Source organism: Myotis brandtii, unplaced genomic scaffold (genome assembly GCF_000412655.1).
Source record: "Myotis brandtii unplaced genomic scaffold, ASM41265v1 scaffold259, whole genome shotgun sequence".
Classification (NCBI taxonomy): Eukaryota; Metazoa; Chordata; class Mammalia; order Chiroptera; family Vespertilionidae; genus Myotis; species Myotis brandtii.
This window is the reverse complement of record NW_005359840.1, coordinates 920,513-933,225: the sequence shown is the minus strand read 5'-3', so window position 1 is coordinate 933,225 and position 12,713 is coordinate 920,513.

Below are 12,713 nucleotides of genomic sequence, written 5' to 3'. Positions count from 1 at the left end.
AATAAAAGAAAGTTAGTCAAGTACCTTTTATAACACAAAAAAATACAGTTTACTTAACTGGATGGGATGCTCTTCAATTTAAAGACATTATAACACTGTGGTTAAGAATACAGACTTGAAGCCCGATTGCCTGAGTCCACACCTTAGCTTTAATACCTACTAGCTGTGTGATCTTAAGCAAATTACTCAGCTTCTTTGTGCATCATTTTTCTCATCTGTAAAATTGGGCCGATAATATTAACTGCCTCATTAAAATTGTTATGAAAATTAAATAATGAGTATTTGTAGAGTCCTCAGAGCGGTGTCTGGCAAATGTAATAAATATGTTAGCACAGTAGTAAGTACTAAATACAGAGCATTAAATTAGCATAGTATTCAATAAAAATAAACGGAAATAAAAGGTAATCTTTGTGAACCAAATTCCCAACTGGATTATTTATTTATTTACTTACTTATTTTCTCCAGAATTAATTATTACAATAAACTTTTGTGAAAGAAGGCTTGGGTTGTCAGTATTCTGTCTAATAACCCAAAATGTAATTAATTCATTTTAAAGATAATGATTTCAGGTAGGACTCAATGTTAGCAACATATATTACCTAAAATAAACAGTTTATTCCATAGTAGAATATTCCCCAATACAAAATTTTTCCCAAAAAGCTGAATTTTGTTGATGTTTCTAAATTTGCATGTGTATACCTTTAAAAAAATCCTTCCAATAAATACAATTTATTGTTTCTTTTCATGGATCATCAGTTTTTATTCATGCCATAAATGCTGAAATCAAAAAACATGTGCTATAATAAGTTGCTACAAAATAAACAAGCACAAAAGTAATTTGGAAAAGGAAATAGTTAAATCCACTTTCATGTAATGTTCTTTTCTGCAAATTCTTAGTATTTCTATTGAACCTTTTAATCTATTTTTTTTAAAGCCAGAGGCCTCACCTGACATATCATTTATGTGAAAGTCCGGGAATGGTAGAAATCATTTATTGGTTGAACTCGTGTTGTCAAAACAAGTATTATGAAGGAAGACATTTTGAGAGTTTTGTGAGTAGTTTGAGAAACAATATAGGCAAACATGTAATGGGTGACAAGAAAGTTATTAGAACAGCTTTTAAAATAAAAGAGACTTAGAAGAAAACACTGGGTACCTGAGAAGGAAGATTAGTGAAATTGTGTCTTTGGGATTCTGATTGTGCCAATCAATTTTTAAAAATTGATTTGGCTGAAAAATAGTTATTTTAAATTCTATGTTTATTTTCTTGTGTCATTTTAATCCTTCTTTGCCATGAATTCCCCAAGCAAATTTTAGATTTCTATTGCCTGAAGAACACACATATAGAGTGTCACCAGTATGCTTTGTTTTGCCATGGTAAAATTTTATGCAATAAATATGATTTCTTGAAAAAAAGATTTCAAATATAGTAGACTTTAAGTACAGTTTCATTCAATCACTTTAAGATACAGTAGCATTATGTGAAAATATTGAGGAAAATCTGTGCTTTCAGAAGTTCTCAGAAATAAAGACAAATTAAAAATTACTGAAATATGAAACAACCCCTCATATAGAAGTTCACACTTTTTATGGGTATTAATAAAATGTAATTATAAATTTTCTCATTGACTTTTAGAAGAAATTAAAATATTGAAATATTTATTTAGTAGTCTCAGTTCTTATTATCTCATGCCTGTCCACAACTACAAAAGGAAAAGAAAAGTAATCATTTATGTGATTGTGCCAACTTACTTTCTTTGTACCTCCTATGATCACTATTTATTGAAAACCTTTCCTACTTGTCTGTCCAATTGGACAATGTCCACCTGCTTCACCAGGACAAATTATCCACCTTATTCCTCATCACATCTTCTCCCAAACACAATGAAATTTATTTGCTTTCTTTTCCTCTTTTTTGTTCCTTTCCACTCTGTATTCAAATTTGATTAAGCATTTTTATCCTAAAACAAAACAAACAATAATAACAAAGTCATTCTTGAACTCCATTTCTGTCAAACTTCTTATAACCACCACTCTCTTGTCAACCCACAGGAATCTGACTGCCACCTTCACAATGCTACTGACATAATTGATCTGGTATCCAAATTAAATGGTCTTTTTTTTTTAGTTCTCTTCCTACTTTATCCTCTCACTGACATTTGGCCATGTTGACTTTTTTCTTTTAGAAAAGCTTTCTTTCCTTGACTTCCATTAGATCGTGGTTGCCCTCATACCTTTGTAAAAGGTTCCTTGTCTCATTCACTTATCCATCTCTTGCTTTCTTTTTTAAAAAAAAATTTATTGATCTTAGAGAGGAAGGGAGAGAGATAGAAACATAAATGATGAGAGAGAATCATTGATTGGCTGCCTCCTGCCACCCCCCCCTTACTGGGGATCGAGCCCACAACCCAGGCATGTGCCCCTCACTGGAATCGAACCCAGGACTCTTCAGTCCGCAGGTCGACACTCTATCCACTGAGCCAGACTGGCGAGGGCAACTTACTTTCTCCTAAGAGCTGCATTTCCCCCAGGAGTCTGTCCTCAGACCTCTTCTCTCCTAATTCAGTAAGTACTCCTAGGACCTCTCACCCATGTCTATGATGGGAAATATCATCCACATGCCAATGAGTTTTAAATCTCTAACTTCTACATTTCTCTGTGAAACTCAAGACTGGCCCCACATCTACCAATACCAACAAGATGGACATCTCTGCCTGTTTTGCAGGCATCTCAGAGTAAACCTCAAACCAAACACATTATCTTCTGTTAACAAATCACCTCTCTTTTACTCTTTGGTTATAGACCAAATGTTTGTAGCCCCTTAAAATTCATATCTTGATATTACAACCTCCAAAGTGATGATATTAGGAGGTATGGACATCGGGAGATGATTAAGTCATAAGGGCAGAGCCTTTATGAACGGTATTAGTGTCCTTATACAAGAAACCCCAGAAAAACTTTCCTCTTTCTTCCATCGTGCAAGATTTTAGCTAGAAGACAAACCAGGAACAAATCTATAGGTGCCTTGATCTTAGATTTCCAGCCTCCAAAACTGTGAGAAATAAGTTTCTGTTGCTTATTAGCTACTCAGTCTCTAGTGTTTTGTTATAGTAGCCCAAACAGACGGAGACAACTCTATATCTTAATATGATCTCTATCCACACAGTAATCCAAATTAGAAACCTCAAAACCATCTGTATTTTCTTTCCTTGCCTCACAACACATTCATTGGTGTATGGTTATTAGCTTTTCTGAAATCCCTGAAGAACAGGGACCACATTTTATTTTCCCCCCAGGTTAATTCATGAATCATAGTAGGCTCTTATTAAATGTTTGTTGGCTGAATTGTGGAAATTCTAAATATCATTCAAAAGTCTCTGCCCAAAATAATGAGAACAGAGTCTCTAAGGATTGGGCAAGATTTTAAAATGATGCATCCAGACCTTACTGACTTAGAATGCAAAACAAAATATAAATGTTTGCCTTAAAATTTGAAGGCTATTTTAAGCAACAGAATGAAGATAATGACCCAAGTCCCTAGGAGTAAAAAAATCTCAGGCTGACTCGAGGGAAATCAAGTAATGAGAAGTGGACCTGACTTTTAATTTAGTTTTCATAAGCACCTGCAAAAGTGTGTGTGTGTGTGTGTGTGTGTGTGTGTGTGTGTGTTATAGAAGACATAAAGAAATGTGGTATGAAGAGACATGAAGTAAAGGGTGAAATGGGTGAGGTATAATAAATTCTACCAAGAAAATTAAATCACAACTTATTTTAGTTGATGTTTTAGGCTCTTTTCACATAACCAATTATGTTTATCAATAACAAAATCAATTTCTCTGAGTTGTATTTTCTTTATTTGGTCACTCTGAATATCCAAATGTGTTATAGTTACTACACTACCTCAAATATACAAACAAAAAATAAAATAAGTCAATATTGCCCTACATATTTTTTCTGCTCATCCTGCTTTTCTTTGACACAAGATACCCTATTCTACTTGTCTCAATACTGCACTACTAATCCTTAGAATCACTTCTAAGACCAAAGTATCTGGGGAAAAGCCCATGGCACACAGGTTTTGGTTTTGGGGGAAGTGTAGGCTAAGGCAGGTCTCAATCACAGCAACAAACTTTTGAAGAGAGTAAAATAGCAAGCTGAAGCTAAACTGTCAAATTACATGGTCCTGCTCCTCAAATCCACAGACCCAAAGTTTCTAAAGAAAGGAATTCCTTAAGAAGGAAGATAGATGTGCATAAATAGATAGATGGGTAGATAGATAGGTGAAAGATAGATATACACATGCATCACACACTGATTCTAGAGCCTTGCTATAATGTTCAGACACATTTTTTTCAGAAACATAAAGAATTCATTAAATACATTTATTAAGTGCCTATTTTATGTAATGCATTATGTTAATGTTGGCAAAATAATGCTGAGCAAGAAAATAGGGTGCCCATTTTCATGGATCTTATAAGTAGGAGGCCAATTACTGTACCTAAATTGCAATAACTTTTGTCCTTATTCTTCTGCAAGTGATGACGAAAAAGCTTCAAGATAAATAAAAGTGGTTGAGAGTGGCTATACATCATTAAGCAACTGCTCACAAGACAAGATCAATTCTGTTCAGGGGTGAAAACAGAATACCCCAGGTGAAATACAGAATGGGTATTGATAAGCACCATAATGTTTCAAAAATAAACAATAAGAGGGAAAAAGAGGAAACTGACACTTAAGTAACTGGTAATGCCAGGTTAAGATGTCAAGATACAATGACTAATAATTTGTTCCTAATTTTCCCATACAAATTCTTATGTAGATACAGAAAAATAAATACTAAACAAAATTACAATACTGCCATCATACTTACAGAAAGATTTCTACTTATAGCAGTGTCAATGAACTTGGATTAAGAAACAACACTGTTTGCCTCCACATATCCTATGTCTGTTTCACAACAACATGGTTATTTTTGGAAATGGCAAGGGGAATTTTAGCCTGCCCCATAAGAAGCAAACCCCAAGGAAACCAGCCATAGAAAGCCATATCAGTCAGAAAACCTGGCTGCCACTTCCTTATTGAAGAGGAGCTACTTCTAAAGAGATAGGAGCATGTCTCTTTCTTAGTCCTAACATCAGTGCCTCTCTTAAGTCCAGGCAGAGACACCATCTCCTATAGTCTACTGTTGACCTATAGATGGCATGTCCTTATAAAAATGATGTTCCTATAGGTCACTCTTCCCCTACTTTGCCCTCAGAGAAAGAAGCTTATCAGAAATAATAGTTTTCAAAAAATTGGCCATAGAAGGAAAGAAGAAGTTACTGGATAAAGATGCCAGAGGCAAAATGCCCAGGAGGAACAAGAAATATTATTTAGGAAGAGCAGAATAACTTCAGGAATCTTAGGGGCTTGTCAGAAAGACACCTGCCATTGCATGCCAATGGCAGAATGGAGATGGGTTTCATTTGCACTTGGTTTTGAAGTGCCAACCCTCAGACAATGATAGGCAGAATCCAGGATATTGACAACAGGCATCAAATGTTACTTGAATTAAGGAAAATGTGTTTCTGTATTGTCTTCCTAAACAACTAATCCTCTTATATAACATGTTTTAATTTCAAACAAGTTTTGGTTCCTAGAGGAAAAAAATATGTTTTCTATATGTTTGAAAGGTGGGCTATAGCAATAGTGGGAAATCATTTTTATAGTCAAGGGATAAAAAAAATATAGATGATGTGTTGCATAAAGCAGCTGCCTAGAGGCACTTTGTGTGGGCCACCAGCTCATAGTAAACCAGTTTAAGCTCAAAGGTGTCAAGGTGATGGAGAATAAAACCCACTTGGTGCAGTCACCCTGAGAAGAGGGCAAACAGCCAGAGGCACCTATTCCTGATCTTTCCTCAACTTTTCAAATTCATATTTGCCACACATCAAAAGCTGAAGCTGTTTTTCAAACACATTAGTTCTACAGGAAAAGCTGAAAGTGTTTTTTCCCTTTTGTCTCTGGTACTTAGATGTGACTCACAGAAAAGAGAAGCCAGAAGAGCCATTTTATCATTGCAACAACCTCTTTCTTGGTGAAATTCAGAAGTCAGAGTTTAGTTTTGTAAATAGTGGCAAACAAAATTCTCAAATTTCAACACTTTAGTACCTAAAAGATTTGAATCCCAAATGTATTTAGAGTTTGCTTTATAGCATTTATATACAAAATCATCTTATTTTTGTTCTTTCTTATTGCCTGTTTTTCTCAAGATTATGCACTTATTAATGACTAATAGCCTGGTGCATGAAATTCATGCACATTAAAAGGGAATTAATTGCCCTAACCGATTTGGCTCAGTGGATAGAGCATCGGCCTACAGACTCAAGGGTCCCAGGTTCGATTCCGGTCAAGGGCATGTACCTTGGTTGCGGGCACATCACCAGTGGGGAGTGTGCAGGAGGCAGCTGATCGATGTTTCTCTCATTGATGTTTCTAACTCTCTATCCCTCTCCATTCCTCTCTGTAAAAAATCAATAAAATATATTTTTTAAAGGGAATTAATTAGTGGAGATATTTTAATATTGCTATTTGCCCTTTCTCTATAATACAAGTGTGAGAGATGAAAGAAAATTAGTAAAATGTATATGAAAATAATATATAACAAAAACATGATATGAAAACAACAGTGATGCAAACAATGACTGATAAAGGGATTAAACTTATTCTAATATCTCCCTGTACACCACATTAAGAGTGAAAACACTTTCAGAGTGCGTGACTAATTTCCCTTGTGCTGAAGTATTTAGAACTTTAACTTTAACATCACATGATGCTTTCTTTCGGTTGCAGAGATATCTTGTGCCAACAATTGGCCTTCAGATATATTCTGTAGCCAACAATGGCTTCTTTTGGCTTCAGAGGTACTTTGTTCTAATAGTTGGTCTTTAAACATATTCTCTCCTCCCTGCTGTCAGGGGCCAGGGTGCAGGTGAATAGGATTGCTAGCTGGCAGGCCCCTGACAGCAAACTGGCCACCTGTCGATTCCATGAGGAAAGGGGCTCCCTCCTTTCTACTGTCAGGGTCTGGTTTGAAGGTCGGCAATGCCCCCTGTTGGGCCAGACCCAGAGTTCTACCACGCCGTGGCCTCCACCTCAGCAACCCAGGACTGACTGCTGCTGGGCGCTCCTGGTGCTCTGAAGGTGGGTTCTTCCCTCAGGTCACACGGGAAACAGCTGGGGAGGGTGCAGCCCTTGGCAAAACGACCCAGGATTCAGTGGGCCCACGCTCTGAGGGCGGGTTCCTGCCTCAAACCCCGCCCTCACCAGAAACAACTCCAGGAAACAGCTCGGGGGAGGGCGCAGCTGTTGCCAAGACAACACCTGCAGGACTGACTTCCTTCCGATTGGTCGCCAGCCAGACCCTGGTCATGATGAACACCACCCATGGTTTTTATATAAGTAGATACTTCAAACATTACGTTACTTTCTCAAAGTGTTTTCTTAAATACTTCATATGATCTTAGGTGAGAACGGATAATTGTTTTCTCTTTTATAAATAAGGAAACAAGCTCAGAGATATTATATGCATAGTAAAATATCACGTGACTCATAAATAACAGTTACAGTAAGCACCATGGTTTCTGACTCATAGTTCAATACTATTTTAAAATGGATAAAGTCTATTTCTTATTTAACAGCTATAGAGCATCTATGTAGAGAGAGAACTATGTGCCCTATTAAAGTGACACCATCAGTAAATTGCATGGAAGCCAATAGCTACAATATAAATTTAGGAAGTTATTTCCTAAAGAAGAGTTTCCAAAGGCTACTTTCATTGAAATTAATTTCATTCTAGCTCTTAGATTTTGAACTTTACAAGTTCATTCTTGTTTGACTGTCTTAATAGTTTATTGACTACAAGGAGTGGCCTAGAAGAACCTTATAATGGTGTTGAAGAAACTAATAACAGCTCTTTTTAAAGTGCCAAATAACTTAACATTTATCAAGCATGTACTATATGCCAGACACTATACTAAAGGTCCTATTGATGCCGTTGTAATACTCTGATTATTATTTAACAGGAAACAAGGAAAGGGAAGACTAGATGTAGGCATGCCATTTATACAGCTTTGTCAAAAGCTTTATTTAACATTCTCCAAGTCTGTTCCCCACTGATTGGTGGGAAAGGGACTGGACAAAGGCAGTTTAGATGCATGCCCAGGAAGGTCTAAGTGACATGGGAAGGTGCCTACCTGTATTCTTGTCAATCACAACTGGAAGCCAATCAGTGGCCAGCATAGACATGGCCACTACAAGATCTCAAAACCTGAATATTTAAATTTCTAAACAAAGGAAGTTCCCTCTCTCTCTTCTCCCTCTGGTACACCAGGTTCATGGCTCTCCTGTGGCAGGGATGTGCTCCCCTGTGCCCACGTAGCACAGGGCCATGTTGGACTCCACACAATAGACTAATGAACTTTAATTAGCTTGGATGCTGAACCACACCTGGCTGCAACATTGAATAAAAGTTCTGGACACTGGCCCTACTTCTGGCTCTGTTGAACTCCCAGCTGCCCCTCTTCCAGGAATGGCTTGGGGAAAATGGGACATTGCAACCTGAGAAATGTAACTTCATGCAAATAAAACCTTTTTTCACATCCTATCCTCCCATGTGGACAACATTAGAACCAGGGGAGGAGGGGGTACAACTCAGAGCAGAGACAACAAAGGTGTGAAACTCAAGACATGCTGGATGTGCACTGCCAGAGGGACCTAGGATGCCTTCCTGCCTTGGATGCTGGGGCCACACAGTGAATTGCATGCCAGAGAGCTCTTGGCCTTCAGAAGGAGTCACATAACAGAAACTGTGCACACACCCCCATTGACCCCAAGAATCTGAAGTGGACAACTGAGGGAACTGAACCAGGGGAGGAGGGGGTACAACTCAGAGCAGAGAAAACAAAGGTGTGAAACTCAAGGCAGACCTAGCCACTGGTCTAGCAAGTCCAAGATCATTGAACCACTAGAGGTTTTAATACAAAGAAACAACCTCCAAAGGAAAGAAAAGGAGAAATCACCAGAAAAGGAACCAAATGAAACAGAGGCATGCAATATGTCAGAATAAGAATTCAGAGTAAGGGTCAAATAGTTCCTAAACCAGCTGAATGAGAAACTCAACTTATTTAAGAATCAAGAGGAAATGAAGAATAATATAGCTAAAATTTAAAAAAAAACCACACAATGGAAGGTTTCAACAGTAGACAAGAAGAAGCAGAGGACTGAATTAGCGAGTTAGAAGACAGGGCAGAAAACACACCCAATCTGAACAGCATTTGGAGAAAAAAAAATTAATGTAGGAGGAGAGCCTAAGGGAGCCTTGAGACAACATGAAACAAAGTAACATTCATATAATAGGGGTGCTAGAAAGACAAGAAGAGGAGCAAGAATTAGAAAACCTATTTAAAGAATTAATGACAGAAAACTTCCCTGATTTGGGGAAGAAAAAGCCACACAAGCACAGAGTCCCAATCAAGATAACCCAAAAAGACCCACACCAAGACATGCCGTAAATACAATGGCAAACGTCAACGAAAAAGAGAATCTTAAGGGTTGCAAGAGAGATACAGAGAGTTACCTACAGGGGATCTCCCATTAGATTATCAAATGATTTCCAAACAGAAACAAATCAGGCCAGAAGGGAATGGAATGAAGTATACAGAGTGATGCAAAGCAAGGAATTGAATCCAAGAATACTCTATCCACCAAGGATATCATTTAAAATTGAAGAGGAAATAAGGAGCTTCACAGACAAAAATAAGGGGGGGGGGTAAGGGAGTTTATCACTACCAAGTGAACAATGAAAGAAATGCTAAAGGGACTGCTGTAAAAAGAAGAAGTACAATGGGGGAGAGGGGGCATATGTAATACTTTAAACAATAAAGAATATTTTTAAAAAGGAAGAAGTAGAAAGGGAAGAAGAAACACAGGCATAACAAATAAAAATGGCTACAAACAAGTACCTATGAATAATAACCTTAAATGTAAATGGATTAAATGCTCCAATCAAAATATATAGAGTGGCTGAATGGATAAGAAAAGATGACCCATATATATGCTGTCTACAAGAGACCCACCTCAGAACAAGGGACTCACACAGACTGAACATTAAGGGATGGAAAAATATTTTCCAGGCAAGTGGAAATGAAAAAAAGATGTGGTAGCAATACTTATATCTGACAAAATAGAAATCAAAATGAAGGCCATAACAAGAGATAAGGAAGGCCACTTCATAATACTAAAGGGATCTATACAACAAGAGGATATAACTCTGGCAAACATATATGCACCCAAATGCAGAAGCACCCATATACATTAAAAAAAAAAACCTTCTGAAAGATATCAAGGGAGAAATCGACATCAATACAATGTCTATCCACCAAGGATATCATTTAAAATTGAAGAGGAAATAAGGAGCTTCACAGACAAAAATAAGGGGGGGGGGTAAGGGAGTTTATCACTACCAAGTGAACAATGAAAGAAATGCTAAAGGGACTGCTGTAAAAAGAAGAAGTACAATGGGGGAGAGGGGGCATATGTAATACTTTAAACAATAAAGAATATTTTTAAAAAGGAAGAAGTAGAAAGGGAAGAAGAAACACAGGCATAACAAATAAAAATGGCTACAAACAAGTACCTATGAATAATAACCTTAAATGTAAATGGATTAAATGCTCCAATCAAAATATATAGAGTGGCTGAATGGATAAGAAAAGATGACCCATATATATGCTGTCTACAAGAGACCCACCTCAGAACAAGGGACTCACACAGACTGAACATTAAGGGATGGAAAAATATTTTCCAGGCAAGTGGAAATGAAAAAAAGATGTGGTAGCAATACTTATATCTGACAAAATAGAAATCAAAATGAAGGCCATAACAAGAGATAAGGAAGCCACTTCATTAATACTAAAGGGATCTATACAACAAGAGGATATAACTCTGGCAAACATATATGCACCCAAATGCAGAAGCACCCATATACATTAAAAAAAAAAACCTTCTGAAAGATATCAAGGGAGAAATCGACATCAATACAATGATAGTAGGGGACTTTAATACCCCATTGACATCACTGGATAAATCCTCTAGACTAGTGGTCGGCAAACCGCGGCTCGAGAGCCACATGCGATTCTTTGGCCCCTTGAGTGTGGCTCTTCCACAAAATACCATGTGCGGGTGCGTACGTACAGTGCGATTGAAACTTTGTGGCCCATGCACAGAAGTCGGTATTTTGTGGAAGAGCCACACTCAAGGGGCCAAAGAGCCGCATGTGGCTCGTGAGCTGCAGTTTGCCGAGACACAGTTTGCCGACCACTGCTCTAGACAAAAAAAAAATCAACAAAGAAACAGCAATCCTAAATGACTCACTTGATCAGATGGAAATAATTGACATCTTCAGAACATTTCACCCCAAAGATACGGAATATACATTCTTCTCAAGTGCACAGGGGACATTCTCAAAAATAGACCACATATCAGGACACAGACAAGCTCTCTCCAAATTCAAGGAGATTGAAACCATATCAAGCATCATCTCAGATCACAATAGCATAATATTAGAAATCAACTACAATAAAAAAATTCAAACATTTGGAGGCTAAATATTATGTTATTAAACAATTATTGGGGTAAAAAGAGACCAAAAAAAGAAATAAAAAACATCCTGGAAATAAATGACAATAAAAACACAACAATACAAAATCTATGAGACACAGCGAAAGCTGTCCTGAGAGGAAGTTTATAGCTCATAGCATTACAGGCTTATCTCAAAAAAAAAAAAAAAACACCAAGAAAAACTGGTAATAAATTATCTAACTCTACAGCATAAAGAATTAGAAAGAGGGCAATAAGAAAAACCCAGAGTGAGCAGAAGGAAGGGAATAATGAAGATCAGAATGGAAATAAATGACATAGAGACCAAAAAAATAAACAAATGATCAATAAAACCAAGAACTGGTTCTTTGAAAGGATATAAAAGATTGATGAACATCTAACCAGGCTCACCAAGAAGCAAAGAGAGAGGACCCAAATAAACAAAATCAGAAATGAAAGAGGCGAAATAACAACTAAAACCACAGAAATACAAAGGATTGCAAAAAAATACTATGAACAACTCTATTTCAACAAACTGGACAACCTAGAAGAAAGTGACATACAGTGGGGCCTTGACTTATGAGTGTCCTGACTAACGAGTTTTTTGAGATACCAGCTGTCTCTCGGCTGATTTGTTGCATTGAGTTGACAGAGTAATTTGAGGTAACGAGCTCCTTAACGAGTTCCTTAAAGAGCTCAGTCTCAGAACGAATTAAACTCGTAAGTCAAGGCCCCACTGTATTTCTAGAAAAATATGATCTTCCAAAACTCAATCCAAAAGAATTAAAAAATCTCAATAGGCCAATAACTACTGAAGAAATTGAAGCAGTAACCACCAAACATCCAGCAAACAAAAGCACTGGGCTGGAAGGTTTCACAGGGGAGTTTTACTAAACATTCAAAGAAGAACTAAAACCTACCCTTCTCAGACTATTCTAAAAAATTCTAAAGCAAGACACACTTCCAAGCACTTTCTATGAAGCCAGTATTACCCTAAACTCAAAACAAGATAAAAACACTACAAAGAAAGAGAATTATAGGCCAACTAGAGGCCCGGTGCACAAAAATTTGTGAAC